Source organism: Adiantum capillus-veneris, chromosome 19, assembly GCF_014529385.1.
Source record: "Adiantum capillus-veneris isolate H3 chromosome 19, ASM1452938v2, whole genome shotgun sequence".
Classification (NCBI taxonomy): Eukaryota; Viridiplantae; Streptophyta; class Polypodiopsida; order Polypodiales; family Pteridaceae; genus Adiantum; species Adiantum capillus-veneris.
In genome coordinates, this window is record NC_140949.1 from 26,668,955 (window position 1) to 26,689,248 (window position 20,294).

Consider the following 20,294-nt stretch of genomic DNA (forward strand, 5'->3'; position numbering starts at 1 on the left):
CACACTTTTGCTTTGTGTGAACTTAAATATGTGTGTGTGAGTGTGTTTGGTGCTTCCACTTGCCAAGATGAGTCCCAAGAAGGGGGGGAAGAGTTCTAGCATACAAGTCAAGAGGACACAAGTGTTGGGCATACATGAGTTGCATTAGAAGGTGTTCTCACCTCATTGGTCAAGTGTAAGTATTCTAATCTAGTTGCACACTAGCATATATCTATATAAGACAGGGCTCATTGCATCTTTGAAGCTCTTGCTCCTCACACTCTCTCTCAAGTGCCCAAGATTAGCAAAGCAAGCTCTCTCTCTCTCTCTCTCTCTCTCTCTCTCTCTCTCTCTTGTGAGCTCTAGAGATGGACTCTATGCTCAAGCTCTTGGCCATGGATGCAAATCCAAACCAACGAAAGATTCTTCTTCTTCATATCTACTATTCTATTACTAAGCTATGCTAAGAGCTTGCCCATGAGTAAGTGTACATGGAATATCAAAACTCTTGCTTGAAAAATACTTATCTCCACCTTTGTCTCCCTCTTCCCACAATTTCTTTCTCTCTCCACTTGGGTGGGTGTTTAGGGTTTGGGAAGAAGGGTTACACCATGGATTCTTGAAGACACCATCTTCTTGGTTCAAGTAAGGCTCTGCAAGGAGCACAAACATGTATTGTAATAAAGCTCTCTTTTGAGAGGATTATAATACAAGTCCTTTTGGAGGGGGGACCAACTCCAGGAAAATCAGGTCCTCATCGAATTGTCAATCATAATTAGGTATTCTCTTTGAATTATGTGTATGAAAGTATTTTTAATGTGTGTTTGTGTAAAAACATCAGCCCGGCACAGTCTATGTTCTCATTGCTATCTGTCTCTCTTAAACTCTCTCCTTTCATAGTTAAATTCAGTTGAGTCTAAAAGCAAGTGTCAAATTCTCTGACATTTTAAAGTGATCAAAATGAAAGACTTATTCTAGATGAGTAGTTTTCTCTTTCTAGCTTAGAGAGAAAAATATCTATATTTGACTTCAAAAGGGCTATGAAGTAAGTGGGAATGGTAAGGCTAAGGCTAAAGTATGAAGGGGAGCCTTAGAACATTCATAGATTGCTAATATTTAGTTAAAGGATTGTTAGCTAACTGACCAAACGGGCACCTACTTGGTCGACACGTACTTGGACACTACATTTGTACTCTATTATTTCTCGGAGCTAGTGTAGTGATACTCTGTGTTGTAAATCTTGATTTCAGAGTAGCAAGTCAATTCCCTGAGTTGTAACTCTGTCATGACAATTGTAAAGTCCATGTGAGTCGGCCACTGGCCATTTAAAAAGCCCTAGGTATAAAGGTCAATAACTTTAATGTGAAAGGAGGCTTATCTTTGGAAGAAGAAGGAGCTCTAAAAAATATATGCCCAATCTATTAACCTGCTCCAAATTGTAATCAACTTTTCTAATGATTGGGTAATTTGTTTTCAATTCCAAAACTTGCATCGTGTTCCTCTCTCTTTGCTCTTTCATTCAAGTGTAAGCATTGTCAGTTTTGTTGAGGTTCGCGACTACACGTTAGTGAGCCTAATCATCATATTTGAGTGCTTAAATCACTATTTTTTGACGTTTTGACCATAAGAGAGCGTTCCTAAACCATAGGGTGACTTTTCTAGACTAATCTATTGTAATTTTCAAGACCATTTTCATGATGGATTGTGATTTTGGTACCTTGTCAGATTGTGGCCAGACTTGGTACGATAGTGCCCCTAGGTGTCTTAGACCTCCTCCTAAAGTTTCGTTGCATTTTGAGTCCGTTCGAGTGCCAAAATGGAGTGATGACCTAGAGCGGTGAGAAAAGACATATGTAAATTTTCATGATCATTGAGTGGTTATTTGCTTGTTAGGTTCACTTCTTGAGATTGACAACCTAAAAGAGTGGCCCATCTAAGTCACTTCCCTAAGTATTGACATTATGTTAGTGCTAGATAGCTTTGCTACAGATGTCCGTCGTCGCGACGACCCGCTAACATTGGCGCCATTTCTGAGGATAATGATCCTTATACGGTGAGTGACCTAGTGCGTATTTAGAGTGTCCTTTTTCAAAGATTATCTTTTCATTCCATTTACACCTTAGCAGTGAAGCAGCTAGACATGGGGTTTAGTGCTTGATAGAGTCTAGAAGTTGAGGACTTGCTAGAACTATTCTCAAGAGGTAAAGAGGATTGTGAGTGAGATAGCCAAAAGAATCTCATTCTTCGATTGTCTCTATGATTTCAAAGTGTTATACCGTTTTTTGTTTTGACTTTATTTTATGTCGTTCTGTTTGTTTTTGTTTCATGTTTCATGTTTCATTTCAGTACTTAGGAGTATGCTAAGTAGAAACTACCACCATCAAAAATTGGGCTAAAAGATTGAGGGAGAAAAGGGTGAAAGCTGTATTTTGACCGAGAACAACCATAACTGTGAAATTTTGAAATTTTGATGATAGAGAGCTGAAAAGTGATCCAAATTCAAAAATTTGTGGATCAAGGGCATTAGCAGACTCTCTAGAAGCAATCTGCAAAGTTTGGCCAGATTCTGTGGAGAAACATGGATCACGATCCATGACCCCCAAAGATCATTTTTACAGAAAAGTGATCAGTGATACAGGCATCAGTGGAACGTTGCTCTTATCAAGTTTGATTGAAAGAAAAACTCAAAAATCACATCAAAATTGGTTAATAGGGCAAAAACAGCAAACAGGCATTTCAAACACAAAGTTTGGGATTTTTTAATTTTTTGGAATCCAAATCAAAAAAGAATTTAAAATCTGACATCCACAGAGTACAGGCATACTTCTGACTAAATTTCATGTTCAGAAGTGATAGAACATGGCTTGCGATCCACGTTCCCTATGACAATCTGGGATTGAGATTTGACAAGTAGACTATCGATACCATTTGGAACAACTTATCCAAAAGGGACCATAGCAAAAAACTGAGAAAAATGGGTCAAAATAGCCAAACACAAAAACTAGTCAAAAATCGCAGGGCAAACATAAAAACTTACTTATGACTAGGAAAAAGTTGTCCAAATTTGAAAAGAAGCGATGGAGTATACTACTAACACTGCAGGTAATCATCATGCCAAATTTGGTGTTCAAATCTAATGGAACATGGATCACGATCCATGACCCTCATCAAGATTTTTGGCTAAGATACTACTAACACTGCAGGTAATCATCAGGCCAAATTTGGTGTTCAAATCTAATGGAACATGGATCACGATCCATGACCCTCATCAAGATTTTTGGCTAAGATTTTACCAATATATAGCTGAGACATAGACAAACACTTTTCCCAAAAGAACCATTGCCAAAAAGTTGTAGGAAGTGATTAAAAGAGCAAAATCAGAACATTGTCAAAATTGTCACAGCAAACTGAAGATTTTAACTTTGGTTGGGTAAAACTGATCCAAATTCAAAATTTTGTGCATGAGCAGGCTACAAACCTCATAATCTATCAGCTCACCAAGTGCAGAAGTGGTGGAACATGGATCACAATCCATTACCTCCATGAGAATTGTTGGACAAAAACTATATCAGCCTGCAACACAGAGACCATTGTGAACAAAAGTCTCCAAAGGAGTTTTGTAAAAAAAGTCCTCAAAAGTGCAAAACATAGTTCAAGGTGAAAACCCTAAAACAGATCTATGGATTGACTTTTGCTTGGCCTAATCAAGTCCAAATCACACAAAAACCATATAGCTAGCATCAAGAGACCAAGGGCAAGTTGTGTGTCAAGTTTCATCACCTTTTGACACAAGGGTACATGGATCACGATCCATGTCCCCCTATCACAGATTGAGACCAAACTTGCACTATAGCTAGATGATATCACAAGGAGTTTAATGATCTTTTCAAAACTAAATTTGGATATCAAAAACCAAGTCAAAAGCCCAAAACTACCAAGCATTTTGACAAAGTACCAGAATTGACCTAATTTTCAATCCAAAGGTCCATTTTCGAAAAAAATTGATACCATAGGACCTAGTAGTTATGTTGATTTTGATGGTACCAAGAAAAGTCAATTTGGGCTCCAAACATGGATCGTGATCTATGACCCCATAACGATAGTTTGACATAAAAAATTTCACATCAGTAGTGCATATAGAAGAAAACATATCCCCAAATCCAATTTTGGAAAAAAAATCAATAAATTTGGGCCAAAAGGGAGCAAAGCAGGTGACAGACTGAAAACCGTAGTGCAAACCAAGTATTGAGCATTTGACTTGTCAAAACAAGTCCAAATCCAAAAAGATTTGAGATTTAGGTTGTGGACATAGTGAGTAACAAGCTGCCAAGAGCTCAAGTCCAAATGTGGTTGAACATGGATCACGATCTGTGTCCCCAAACCTCAAAATTTGATGAAAATTGGTACAGAGTCTGCATATGACCTTGTCTACATACTGTCAAAATTTCAAGTAAAAATTTGACAAAGAGTCATGGATCACGATCCATGTACCTCTGCATAGTGAGGGTATCTGAGTTGATGAGCTTGTAGACATACTTGAGTACATCTCAAATCTCAAGTTTGGAAAAAAAAGACCTTCTAAGACAAAGATACAAGCCAAAGGTCATGTGTCTTAGTTCTGAGACTGTTTTGAGTGTTGTTTCAAGTGCAGTTCACCAAAATTGCTCTAGCTTTTCATAGACAACTCCAAATTGAGTCAAGTAAATCCAGGAAGAAAGATTGGTTTTAGAGCTGAATTTTTTCAAGTTTCCTAATTCCAAACTCTTAGGGTACCCCAAGACCAGTTTCCAAAGACCAAGAGGACCACAAAGACCTGCCTTTTGAGAGGCCTGACCAGGGGCAAAAAGGGATGAGTTGCATTAAGCCAAAGTCAAGGACTATCTTGAGAGTTCTGAGTGAGCCTTAACCATGACAAATCATCCACCACCAGGGTTTTCAATTCCACTCAGAGACATGAAAAACACAAAAAATGTTGCAATGCCGACAACATTGGGATTGGGAGAATATATAGAGGAGAGGCATCCTCTGATCGACAAACAGAATGTGAGATTCATTAGAACCAATGAAGCCATGCGAGTTCTTATAGATTACGCTCATGAGGGATTATATAGATTCACAAACGACGATCCATAAATCTTCTACAAGTGTGTAGAGCCCTATGCTAGAGAGTTGACGGATCATAAGAACCTCTAAGCATTCACATATACAGATGCCCATAGAGTGAAAGTTTTGATAGTAGATGTCATAATAATCAATATCTAATTCTCCTAAATGATTTTCTCATGTTAAAATGATCATTTAATATGGGGAAGTGCCAGGGGAGAAAAAGCTAGAATATTGGTTAAGCTAGCAGACCGGCCACAGTAGGGATCCAAAGGAGGGAAAATAGGGATCCAAAGGGGGGGCCACCTGCAAAAGAGCCATGTGAAACAATGGGCTAAAAAGACCCTAAGGTTCAGCCCATTAAGACTTCCAAAATGCTAAGGTTCCAAAATTCAAAGGTTATGTCCAAAGGTCAACCTTAAGGAATTAATGCTTTGTGTGTGACCAAAAAAGTCTTGCATATCCCTACATAGGAGGGGGCGAGCCTAGCAAGTAGGGGATGAGAGAGAAAGCCACACACACACACTCAGGCTCCCTTTACACAAAGGGAATTAGGGACACATGTCAGCTCCCTAGCCCAGATGCCCACAAGGTGTGCCCAATTGCTATTGGATGGCCTTGGAGGTGGACCAATGAGAATTAGGCTAGAGTAAATCTAGTTTAACTAATTTAAAAACACTTAATAAAAGAACCAATGAAAATTAAGTCTCCTGGATGATTATTGGACAGCCCGTGAAGGGATCCAATAGGAATTGAGCAGCCCAATGGGCTACTTAATTCCTATTGGTCAGAATGGAGAAAGGTCCAATGGGGATTTAATTCATTTAAATCAATTAAGTTTAATTGATTAAGCTCTCACAAAAGGGGAAAGGGGGACACATGTCAGAAGGCTATCACTTATGTTGCTTAATAGCCATTGGCTTGACTTGGAGAGGTCCAATGGGGGAAAAGCAAGAGCAAATAGCAAGAGGGCTCGCCCAAGAGAGAGAGGGGGCTGATTTTTGCAAGGCATTATCACACACACACACACACCATCTCATGTGTGAAGTAAAGAAGACTATCTCTTCCCAAGCTTTAATGGAGAGCTCATCACCTACTCCAAGCTTGTGAGATAGAAGCCTACATCGACATACTCTTGGCATGTGGATGCAAATCCAACCAAGAGCCAAGCTTCAATGCATGCTCATCTCCTCTACCAAGCTAATTACTAAGCTAAGCTATGCTAATATGAGTGATTATGTGAGGAGATGTACATCTTTCTCGTAAGATACTCCTTCTTCCTCTCAATCTACTCTCATACCCTGCTAGCTCTCACCATCTTCGAAGGTGTGTGAGGTCTTGGGTCTGAGAACGGGGATAATTAAAGTTGTGTTTGCTAAGTTTTTTGCTTAGTGCATGAAGCTTTCATCTTCATTGCACTAGCTAGTCTTGAAGGAACACAAATAATTGTATTGTACAATGTCTCTCTTGATGGGAGAAACCATAATACAAAGCCTTTTGGAGGGGGGACCGGCTCCATGCAAATCCGGTCCTCAACTATTTTCAATAGTTTAATTTCTCTCTCTTTTGAAAGTATTGTTGATGCTATCTAACTAGGTGTTAGACTTTTTGTTGCTCTCTCCACCCAAGCACTCTTGTAATTCTCATTAGGAATCTATTCTAATGAAATGCCCACTATGTTCATGCTAATTTCCGCTACACATAAGTTTTTAGACCATTAAATGTTACAGTAGATAAGTATTGACGTGAGTAAAAACTTGTCAATCCAATTGAATTAGAATGATACACATACAAGGGTAATCCGATCTCTACTTACTTTTAAACAAAAGCAATGTCAGAGTATACATCAGAGAGCCTGATTCCACCGGGATTTTCTCCAAGACGAGAGGAGGGATCTAGAGACATCTTTCCAAGAGACCACGATTGGTTAGATTGGTGACTGAACCACAATGACTAAGACAAAGTACAATGGGTCAGGGGATCCATATGCTCATGTCTCACTCTTTAAACAAGTTTTGAGAGTTGAACAAATCTTAGACTTATACACACAATATGAGGGATTTGGGTTGACTTTGGAAGAAATAGACTTGACTTGGTTCCAACCACTAAACATAGATGATTTTATAAACATAGCACAACTCTTGCCAGAATTCATAAAGGAGTTCTAAAAAAGGGGGATCAAACACAACATGGTGTCACAGATATACTCTTTCAAATAGAAAAAGAACAAGAGAGTGAAGGAAGCTTTGCTTCGCTTCAAACAATACATAGAGAGATGTCATGTGAGAGAGCTACCACAAGATGAGAGGCTATTAGTTCTCTTCATAGAGGGCGTGAGAAATGAGACTCTAAAAAAGGACCTACATCTAAAAAGATGCATAACATTTGAGCAAGTCGCTAGAGAATCTCTTTATCTAGTCGACAATTGCAAGGCCTACGGAGAGATAACGTATGACGTAGAAAACGTAACTAGTAGTGTCTCATCTACGAAGAGAAAATCCACAACCAAGATAGATGTTCAAACCACCACAGAACCAAGCATTGATCAAGTGGTTGAGGAAGTGATTAAAAGGATAAAGGAAGTCTACATACAAAACCCGAATGTATGGCAATCACATTTGAGGAGATGTGATACTTGTGGAGGGGATCACCCCACTCCATGGTGTAACACTCAACCAAAAACACAATGTATGCTAGGGAAACAACTGCATCTTCCAAATGATGGTAGAGTAGTAGTCAACTGCACTCAACCAGCGCGTGCATCACAACTCCTGAGAAATCAGTACTCCATGTATGTGAACACGCTCATGTTCATAGCCAATCAAGAGTATGGTTCAAAGACCATTCTGACCACGCAAGAATAACCATTATATGCACCACTAGCTACGCAACAAGTAGGACCATGCTTCGAGTGTGGATGTAATCATTGGCCAATAGATTTTCCTCGTAGAGTTTCAAACGTGGAAATACTTCAATATTTTCTAGAATGCGCCATTGCACACCTGGTTCATGATTGTCCAAAACATCCAAACAACAGGGGGAAAGCAACAATGAACATTGTAGAAGTGATGTCTTATTCAAGTGGATCCAAGGTAGACCCCACAATTCCTTTAAAGAAAATGACTCAAGCTCAAGCTTAAGAAGCTGGCAAAAATGCAACCGTTGAGAAGGAAAATGTATTGCCACCTCAAAAAGAAATTGAGAACTTATCAGCGAGAACTGGCAAAAAATCGTGGAAATCCAAATGGGATAAAATGAAAGCGAAGAGGCTGCAAGAGAAAACTGCTTTGAAAATTGAACTGAACCAAACCAAAGAACGACTTAAACAAGAGCAAGAAAGTAAGAAAGACGCAAAGGGAGCATAAGAGTCGAAGATTGACTCGGGTGGTTCGGTCTTGGTTGAGAAAGTGAATAAGCACTTAGACGCAATATTGAAAGCATATGTTGCAAGGCTAAAAAACAACCAAACAAAGACTGTTGACCTATCCCCATCTAAAAGATGAATCTAGGAGAATGGAAGTATACAAGAGACTTAATGAAACTGCTCAAGCCCTTATGGACCCGAGAGGTTTAAAGCCTGTAACACATGAGCTGGAAAAAGAAAACACAGGAAAACAAGGAGAAACAAACACAGGTGAAAAGTATGTGATTCAAGGATTCTATGACCAATGAAGAAAGGATCATTTACTCATCAATTGCGCTTAGGATTTTACAAAGGAAACACTCAAATATGGTCACCCAGAGTTGTAAATCAAACTAGAACAAGGAAAATCAGTCAGGAAACAGGGGGATCAACTCAAAGGCAAGCAAGGACAACCAAGAGCTAGCAAAAGCCAATCACAACCGAGGGTGCTACAATCTTGAGATGGATACCTCGTCATCTACTCCAAAATCAAGGCTTCTACAAATGAAATCATCAAATATGGATAGGATACCAAAGCCTAGTGTCCATCAAGTCATCAAGCAAAAGGAGCAAATACAAAAGACGGTCACACACAGACCAAAGATAAGGTGGGTCCAAAATCGCTCGTGAAAAATCAATCACAAAGAACCCACACATATCGACAATCGCTTCTCATGGGAAATAGCGCAAAGGCTTCATCAACTCCTACAATAGTTGAAGAGCTTGCTTCACAAAGCAGTGTGAACATACGACAAGCAAGTCAAGAGGAGCCAAAGTATGCCAATATACATGACAAAATGGTGGCATCAATAGACCAACACAAGGAAAGAGGCCTAAATCTCCAAAACTTATGGAATTGGGTTTCTAGACAGGTAAGTCCAAGTTTTTATTAAACATACATGGCATAAAAGTTAGAGTCGGGCAGCTAAGCCACTAAATGAGCGAGGCTTTAGTCTCAAAGCTTCAAGTAATATTCTTTGTGGTCTAAGCATCGTAATCGTCTAGGTACTACTCAAGCTGGAAGAATTGAGCATAATTACTTTCTGTCACTTATGCTGGCACATATGAGCATAAGAGTCAAAGTCTATGCATATTAAGTTTGGTGAAGTGAAGGAGGATGCCCAAAAGACACTCACGCATTGAGCACATTAAGGTATGAGTGGAGAAGCTTCTACATTGAAAACCCTTCTTGGGAACGTGGAAGCTATTGTGACGTCCTTTGATGTCACATGTGCTACATTTGTTCCTTGAAGCACTCATCAATTCCATCTCTTACATGCATGCTTTTGTTTGATAAATTTTTCATATGCATATAGAGTATTTCAAAACTGACACTTGCATTAGGCACTCTTCCTTTGTTTCTCCCAAGCACTCACATTGCATGGCAGGTACTTCAAGTACCAATGCTCAACTCCAATAAGAGAGTGTTTCAAAATTGACACTTGCATTAGGCACTCTTCCTTTGTTTCTCCCAAGCACTCACATTGCATGGCAGGTACTTCAAGTACCAATGCTCAACTCCAATAAGAGAGTTTACCGAAGGTACTTTTTTCCCACCGGGTTTTTTCCCTTTGGTCATCCAGGTTTTAGACCCTAATCTAGAAACCCTCATCATCATCCTCTTATATATATATTTTTTACATCAACAATAAGGAAATGGCTACCCAAATCGTTCGTCAAAGAGAGCAACAATTGTAGGTCTTCATATGCTTATCAAAAGCATCTTTTATCTTCAAGGGCAACAACAAAGCTCCATAATGGCAAGCCAAAGAATGACCTACAACGACAATCAATGACAAATTAAGCAAGAGCACTATCAACAACAATCAGAAGGAGCTCACAACGTGCTTCATGTTACCATATACATGTGGTAGAGATGCGTGTGAACACACTAGGATCGTCGAGGTATTTTTTCCCTCTTTAGGAGGGTTTTTTCCTTGTGCATTGTATATACGGCCATCACTCTAGGGCTATCTATCTTTTCATTGCACACTAAGTAATACACTCTCTGTTGTGTGCCTTGAGCTTCCTTTATCTTCTCCAAGTTGTGTGTGTTTCCCTGCAACCCTAATTCCAACAATTGGTATCAGAACAGGTCACATCCCCCAGGTCTTAGTCGCCAGCGTTGCTAGAACACCCCTTCTCATTTTCTCAGATTTCAACGAGCTTTGGCGAGCATCACTAGATCTGCTCATAATTTCATTTTGGGCTCATTTCAACCTCTGTTTCCACTACAGCCACGTTTGCACAAGCAATTTTGTGTCAATGCCAATTACTGTATAACAGGTCTTATCAAGTCTATTGCGGGTTGTGTTATATAGCACGTGCTGATCTCACTTAGTTTCTCCTCATTTTTGGCGGTTTTCATATCAAGTGCAAGCATTTTCCATGGCTGACAACATAGATGTGTTCAAGATGTTTGCTGCTGAGGACAGATTGGATAGGGACAATTACCCTATGTGGGCTTACATGATGCAACATGTACTTGTATCAAAGGGATTTTGGAACATTGGGCAGGGCATTGATGTACACCCTGGTACTGTGGATGCAGGCGATGTTGAGGATGCTCCAGGTTTTGCTGCCATGATCGCTGTTGTGAGAGCTGTTTTGCCTACGGTTGAGTAGGCTTGTTGGGATGTAAGAGACGCACATGCTCATGCATTGATTAGATTGTCTGTGAAGCGCACTATCACTCCTCACATTCGTTCAACAAAATCTGCAAAACAAGCTTTGGATATTCTAGCAGGTCTTTATGCAAGCCGCAATGAGGCTAAAATTGCTTTGCTGCGTAAAGAGCTAGAATCAAAGATTATGCATGAGGAAGATGAAATGGACACTTTCCTTGTTGGTGTCAAGGATGTTAATGAGAAACTAATTTCTGTAGGAGAAGTCATTTTTGACAGTTCACTTGTGCAGACTGTTCTTGATGCTTTGCCAGATTCTTATCAGACTTTTGCTAGTACTTAGAGACTTATGAACCAAGGAAATCATGAAGTTGTTAATTTTGATGCATTGTACACATTGCTGTTACAAGAGTCACTTTCTAAGAAAAAATAGGACTAGGCAATGTGCAGTTGAAGAGGGTTTTATTGTAGCTCAAAGAAAAGGTGGGAACAACAATGTAACTTCTTATGGTTCTGCTACGAGTGGCAAAACTTTTGTTCGTAATGCTTCTGCTGGTAGCACTTCGTCTAGCAATTCTAGTGATAAGGACACAAAGAAGATGCGTTGCCATTATTGTAAAGCTAATGATCACTTGATCAAGCAGTGTCCAAAATTGAAGGCAAAAAAGGCTAAGAAGAAAGAGGTTGGATACACTATAGGGTCTAATACAAATGCAGTGACTGTAGAGTCTTTTGTCAAAGGAGATTGTGATGTTGATGTTGATGCAGAATGGGCATTTAGTGCAGAGTGCACTTATGATCCTATTGTCCATGATGCATGTATCTTAGTTGTTGTAGATTCACATGTGTGGTATTTTGATAGTGGTGCTACAAAGCACATCCTCACATCGTGATTTGTTTACCTATATTGAGTCTGTCCCTCAAGGGAATACGGTGACTTGTGCCAACAATGCCTCTTATCCGGTTCAAGGAGTTGGAAAGATTGTGCTTACTGCTGCAAATGGCAGTTCTTTCACACTTGTTGATGTACTTTATGTACCTAGGATCAAGAAGAATATTTTGTCTGTATCTAGACTTGTTAGACTTGGACTTGTAGTTAAGTTTGTGGATGACAGATGTACAATACATGATCTCAATTTTGGTGATGAAATTGTTGCATTTGCCTTTTGTGCCGTGGGATGTATAAGCTCACCTTGTATGGCAAGTGTGGACAAAATTTTTCAAATGCAATTGCAGATTCAAGGGTTGTTTCAGATGAAAAACTGTGGCATGCACGTTTTGGGCATTTGAATTTTGCCAGTTTGCTGCGTTTTCGAAAATCTGATATGGTTGCTTCTTTGCCACCTCTTGAAGCACCTATCAAACATGTTTGTGAAGGTTGCATTTTGGGTAAAATGCAATGTGCTAAGTTTGCAAAGGATGGATCAGTTCGTGATACATGCAGATTGCAACTTGTGCATAGTGATGTTTGTGGGCCTATGCAAACTCCGTCCTTGGGAAATTACTTATACTTCATGACTTTTGTTGATGACTACTCTAGGCATAGGCATGCATGGGTATATCCATTGAAAGCTAAGTCCAAAGTGTTTATGTGCTTCAAACAATTTCTGTCTATGGCTGAAAGTGTCTCAAAATGTACTATGGGCACCCTCCGTTCCGATCGAGGAGGGGAGTATATGTCTCCGTTCGGATCGAAGGGGGGAGTGTATGTCTCATGAATTTAATGCACTTTTGGCTAATCGTGGGATAAAACACCAATGTACAGTGCCTATACGCCTCAACAAAATGGTGTTGCTAAGAGGAAAAACATGTCTCTTACGGAAATGGCACGATGTATGGTCAAGAGTCAAGCTTTGCCACATTCTTTTTGGCTTGAGGCCATCATGTGTGCCACTTATGAACTAAACAAGTGTCCTACAAAAGCTTTGCAGTCTATTACTCCATATGAAGCATGGCATGATAGAAAGCCTTCTATTGAGCACATGCGTGTTTTTGACTGTTTGGCATATGCTTTGGTTCCACAAACACAACGCAGAAAATTGGATGATAAGGCTGTCAAATGTATTTTTGTTGGTAAACGTACTGAAATCAAAGGTTACAGGTTGTATCATCTGCAAAAAAAGTGTATCTTGGTCTCATGGGATGTTGTGTTTGTGGAAGATTCTGTTCAGCCCTTATTGTCACGTACTAGAGATAGTAATGTCATCTCACATGACATTTATGACACTTTGTTGCCTCTTTTTAGTGGTGGAAGTTCGAATGTAAATTCCAATGAGGCAAATGTACAACCTATGGGGGTTTTTGAAAATGTTACAGATCAGCCTATTACTAATGCACATGTACATGATGTACTTGATGAGGAAAGGGTTGAAAATGAGCAGGCTAGAGGTATGCGAAAATGGCTGGTGCACACTTTGCGTGATAGTAAATCGGATGCACCTTTGACTAGTCGTACTCGTTCAGGTTCTTGCCATGCCTCTTATGCATCAACTTGTTATGCTTTGGCTGTGTCTAGCTTACTTGATATAGATGAACCTCTATCTTTTGATGAAGCACATAAATAAAAAAATAAACCTCTTGCCATGCCTCTTATGCATCAACTTGTTATGCTTTGGCTGTGTCTAGCTTACGTGATATAGATGAACCTCTATCTTTTGATGAAGCACATAAATATCGATGAACCTCTATCTTTTGATGAAGCACATAAATAAAAAAATTGGATGGCTATGATGCACTTATAGAAAATGACACATGGACTTTATGTGATTTGCCTCCTGGAAAAAAGGCCATTGGGACAAAGTGGGTTTACAAGTTGAAAACGCAAGCCGGATGGTGAGGTTGATCACCATAAGGCTCGACTTGTTGCAAAAGGCTATGTGCAACAGAAAGGCATAGATTATGAAGAACCTTTTGCTCCCACGTGTCGTATGACTACTGTTTGTTTTCTGTGTGCATTGGCATCTCATTTTGGTTGGGATGTACATCATTCCGATATTGTTACTGCTTTCTTGAATGGTGACATTTTTAAGGAAGTCTATGTAACGCAACCTCACGGTTTTGTCAAGAAAGGATCAGAGGACAAAGTGTGCAGATGTAAGAAGGCTTTGTATGGGTTGAAGCAATCTCCTCGTGCTTGGTATGAGAAAGGTGACACTCATTTGGTCACACGAGGATTTCGTAATATCCAACAGAAAGCACATTGTATGTCAAGCGTGAGGGCGATGTACTTCTCATTGTTGTTCTTTATGTGGGTGATTTGTTGATCACTTGTCCCAATGAGGCACATATTGCTGAATTTAAGGCTGATTTGAATGCTACTTTCAAGATGAAAGATTTGGGATTGTTGCATCATTACTTGGGGATACAGTTTAAGCAGTGTGATGGTGGTATTTCCTTGTGTTAGAAAAGTTACATAGAGATATTGCTATGCAAGTTTGGAATTGAGGATTGCAAACCTATTGACACTCCCATGGAAATAGGTTTGAAGTTGAGTCTACATGATGCTGGTGATCCTTCTGATGTCACTCTTTACCAAACTGCTGGTGGCTGGCTCATTTATGTATGCAACACGAGGCCAGATATTCAGTTTGCAATTTCACAGGTCAACAGATTTATGCATAACCCAGGGTCTAAGCATTGGCAGGAAGTCAAGAAGATTTTTCGCTACTTGAGTGGCACTTTTTGCATCTTGGCTTGTTTTATCCCAAGGGGGAATCACTGCTGCCAGATTTACATGCTTTTTTGGACGCAGATTGGGGTGGTTGTTATGACACTTGAGTGTCCACAAGTGGTTTTTGTTTCATGCTTGGCAGTTCATGTATTTCATGGTTGAGCAAGAAGCAACCTAATGTGACTATTTCCAGTTGTGAGCCTGAGTATAGGGAAGTATTCATAGCTACGGTTGAGTGGGTATGGCTCAGACGCCTTATGGTTGATTTGGCTGTTGGACAAGACATTGCCAACATCATCTACACTGACAGTCAGAGCGCATTGGTAGTTGCGAGGAACCCAATTTTTCATGCTCACACAAAGCACATTGGGGTGCATTACCACTATGTCAGGGAGAGGCTCTCAGCAGGAGAGATCAACTTGGCTTACATGCCAACGCAGGACAACCTTGCAGATCTTTTCACAAAGGCATTGTCTCGTGAGAAGTTCGAAGCTTTCCGCAAAGCTTTGGGCTTGCTCCCCTTTGTGGACTGATCTTGTCCTCAGGGCATGGCACATCCCTTTACTCTTTGTGCCAGCCCTCGTTCACCACATCACTCCCAGGGGGGATTTGTTACCATATACATGTGGTAGTGATGTGTGTGAACACACTAGGACCACCGAGGCATTTTTTCTCGAGGTTTTTTCCCCCGTGTATTGTATATACGCCCATCACTCTAGGGCTATCTATCTTTTCATTGCACACTAAGTAATACACTCTCTGTTGTGTGCCTTGATCTTCCTTCGTCTTCTCCTAGCTATGTGTGTTTCCTTGCAACCCTAATTCCAACACTTCAAACTACGTGCAACATTGCAGAGGACTCGCATTGCTATGGAACCAAAAGCAAAGTTTATCCTTAAGTCAACGGCCAAAGGGCTTAATTTTCAAAAAGGTAGGCAATGACAACAGCCAGCTGCAATACCAAAAGTGGGAGAAACAAAAGAAGAATGCACAACAAAATGCAAAGTTGCCTCAAAAATTGAAGTCCAATTATGCATCAACAAGACACAAAAGATATGAAGCACTCAAGGAAGGGGGGAGCGTCATCCACAAAAGATATGAAGCACTCAAGGAAGGGGGGAGCGTCATCCACGAAAAAACACTTCCCAAGATAAAGACCAACCTTGAAGACAAGCTGAAGACAACCCTGATGACAAGACTGCACATGGTTGTGTCAAGGACGACACAAGCTAGGAAGGGGGGAATGTTAGTGGACAGACCGAAGGGGCATCCACTTGGCTGGGCACGTACCTGGACACCACATTTGTGCTCTATTTATTTTTCAAGCTAGTGTAGTGATACTTTGTGTAAATCCCGATTCCAGAGTAGCAGGTCAATTCCTTGAGTTCTAAATCTGTCAGGACAACTGTAAAAGTCCATTTGAGTCGGCCATTGGCCATTTAGAAATCCCTAGGTTAATAACTTTAATGTGAAAGGAGGCTTATCTTTGGAAGAAGAAGGAGCTTTGAAAAATGTACGCTCAAGCTACTAAGCTGCTCCAACTTGTAATCAACTTTTCTAATGATTAGGTAACCCGTTTTCAATTCCAAAACTTGCATTGTGTTCCTCTCTCTTTGTTCTTTCATTCAAGTGTAATCATTGTTAGTTTTGTTGCGGTTCACGACTACGCATTAGTGAGCCTAATCATCAGATTTGAGTGCTTAAATCACTATTTTTTGAGGTTTTGACCATAGGAGAGCGTTTCTAGACCATAGGGTGACCTTCTTGTCTGATATGTTGTAATTTTCAGGACCTTTTCATGAAGTATTGTGATTTTGGTACCTTGTTGGAGTGCGACCAGACTTGGTAGGATAGTGCCGTTAGGTGTCTTAGGTCTCCTCCTAAAGTTTTGTTGCATTTTGAGTGCGCTCGAGTGCCGAAATGGAGTGATGACCTAGAGCGGTGAGAAAGGACATAGGTAGATTTCTCTGATCACTGATTGGTGATTTGCTTGTTGAGTTGTTGTGTTTGCTTGTTAGGTTCACTTCTTGAGATTGACAACTTCAAAGAGTCTCCGTGCCCCATCCGAGTCACTTCCCTGAGTATTGTCATTATGTTAGTGCCAGATAGTTATGCTAAACATGTCCTTGCGGCGACCCGCTAACAAGGATTTTGACGGATTTTTCTTGGAATAAAACAACCTAAAAATGACCCTTATACGACATTTTTACAGTCAGAGAAGCCCTTGTTAAATAGGGGAATGAACATAAAGATGTCAAAAGCTCATGGAATGTCCATTATGTGGCATAATGTTTTGGGAGAAAATTCCTCGAATTGAGTGTTTTAGGAATATGAGAACTACATAGGAAAGCCAACATGTGAAAGGGGCCTTTGTGATAACTGCATAGGTTGCTTAAGATCTGCAAATCAATCACACATAATGTTGAAAGGAGGGGTTGACACAAAAGTGGGCAAAAGAGGTAAAGCCAAAGTCTTTTGGCTTGATATGCAAGGCATCCGCTCAAATTAGTAGATGTTACAACTTTCTAGGGTGCCATCTTCTCTTTTGTGTGTGCGCGTGCACGCGCACGTGTGCAGAGCCTACTCATACACATAGAGCGTGTTTAGGCTCAATGGAAAGCTCTCTTCAAGCTCCATCTTACTCTCTACTTTGTTCTTTCTCTTACTTACGAGGTAAAATATTACAACACGGTGAAGAAGAGGGTTTCTCTTAATCCCATAAGCTTCTCGTTTATTGAAAGCTTTTTGTTTAAGTCGCATAATGATGATTAACTACTATCTTCATAATTTGATCTCTCTCTCTCTCTCTCTCTCTCTTAGGGTTGCCCAATTTGCATAATTGGATGCCTTTGAGAGGGAGGCCAATATTACAAGTGCACACTAGCAAAATAGAGCTCCTAAGTACATGTTATGTGAAGCTATAAACCTTCATAGAGTGTGATAATTATTGTTGAGCTCAACAGTTTAGTGTCTCCTATGCATATAATTGTAATATCTCTATTCATAATGGAAAATTCCTTTTTTTTGGGGGGGGGGGGGGGGGGGGGGGGGTTTGTGTTTGTGGTTTGTTGACCTCATGAAATTCAACCAACCAACCTCTATATTCAGTCAATGTGAATTTTTGCTTGTCTTGGATTATCAAGTGAACAAATTAACTAGTGCAACCATTACCATATTAATCAATTGCAAGTTACAATTTATTTATAATGATTATACTAGTGAAACATGAAGCCATAATGGGGGCAACACTTGAAAATACTTAAAACAAAAAACGAACAGAGTTGTAGCTTCTAGTCACCTTCTCACAACTGCCAAATCCCTCTTCTCTTGCTCATGTATTCCAAAACTTTGGCTCTTCTAGTCTCCTTATATTGACCCATGGTCAGATGAGGGGGTGAGCACTAACCAATGATTCCTCACCCATAGCAATGTCATCGTTACTCCGTGAGTAACTCAATAAATTTTCCTGTGGAGAGGAGTCCTTGGGAGCAACCCCTACATCTTGCCATCTATGTCTTGAGGAACTGAGAGTGAGGAACTGTGGAGACGAGTCCTTAGGAGCAACCCCTACGTCTTGCCATCTATGTCGCTATTTGAGGAACTGAGAGTGAGGAGAAGGTTGCATTATAGACCAAGGTGTGAATGGGGCGAGAGAATGATTTTAGCTCAAAAAGAGATGCTAAACTAGGAAAGTTAAGATATTCCCTCATTAGAGTTTAAGAGGCTATGCTTAGAGTTTGTCTCCTCAATGACGACTCGTGAGTCATCGCCCCAAGCCTTGTCACTATCTTACACGGACTCCTTCAGGAGGGATCTATGGCTATTGATATCTGACGCAATGCAATAACGATCTACACCGTCGGATCATCGAGTAAACAGGGTGAGCATGAAAAAATGTGCAGTTCACCCTCTAGTTCACCATCCACTCCCCCTGATGAATTTGAACCCATGACCCCCATGTTGCAGAGCAGGGGGCTACCATCACACTATCATGCACATCATGCCATGGGAGGTGTGACTTACCCACATAACTGTCCTCCGTAGTTTACCCTTAGTTCACCTGGTTCACCTTCGAAAGATCTGATGACCCACGGTGTGTGTGAGTGATGGTAACCATAGATCCCCCTAGGGAGAGACCCTCTGTCATATAGTGACAAGGATCACCATGTCATCCCCTTGGTTGAACTTTAATTTTGTGTTTTATATTGTTTATAAAATGAGCAATTCGCCCTTTTTTTGGGTTTTGGTTTTTTTGGTTTGGGGGGGGGGGGGAAATTGCAAGCACCAATGTTCCGGAGAAATCATTTTTCCAAACATACAAAATTCCTTTCCTTGAATTTGCCAAGAGAAAATTTTAGAAAATTAGGCTACTTTTTCAGGTTTTTACACTATTTTTCTTTACCATGGGGCAAAATTTCTCCTTTTTCCCTTGCCCTCAACCGGCATTTTCGAAATTGAAAACGGCACGATATTAAGCTGAGAGACATTTTTCCCGAACATTGGCAAGCACAAAAGGAACATGCTCACTGTTAAGGGTTTGTTTCTACGTGGGGAGATGCAAAAATGCTTGGACATGAATGTCCATCAAAGGCTAATTAATGGTCCCTTGACTTTAGTGTGAAAAGACACGATGAGAAGTTTTAGCCATCTTGGTATGATTCAAAAGAACATCATATCAATCTACCATGTGCACACTACAAACATTGTTTTGTGTGTATGGCCACCTCCATCACTCGCCAAAAATAAGTGTCGGAGAAAAATCTTTTTCCCTAAGTTTTCAGACTTCCTCCTTGTAAGATCCGAGTCGAGCCAAGACTAGCAGGGACTACCAGGGGTAACACAAACCTAGTTGCACCTACATAATAGAAGGGACGATCAACATTTGAAGGAGAGAATGTCGTTGAAAAGGGTAGGAAGCTGTGAAGCTTCATTGGCCACACAAAGAGAGGATTGCGCTGTTGCCACCTTAGCCAGAAAAATAGCTTAATCCTGGTGAAACGAAGGGGTTAAGGGAAAGCTAGGAGGGCTTCGAGAAAACAGGAAACATCCCATTTTTGGAGTTCCTTCCCTTTGCTATCCCTGGGCACAAGTCATCTCTAAAGACACAACCCATAAATACTAGTAGACTTTCACAAATTTGCAAGATTTTAGAACCATTTTCATGTATTTTTAACCCGTTTTCCCTCCTTTTACCTTGGTTTGGAACCGGCTCATATGGATTTCAAGGCGAAGCTAAGGCAAACCTTTCTCGTGCCAAAAGCAATTGCCTCGCTCTTGACCATCAGTGCCTCGATTTGTCCACATTTTTGCAACATCAAATAGAGACAAATGTTTTCTCAAACACTGTTGTGTTTGTGTGTGTGAGGTTATCATTGGCTGAAAGTTCTCACATTCGGTGGCGCAGAAACAACCCTTGTTTCTTGATCAAAGGGAGGCTCATTTTTGGTCATGAATGGCCGAAAATCTGCGGGGTGGAAACAGTCCCTAAAGGCCCAAGCGAGGCGAGAATTGAAGA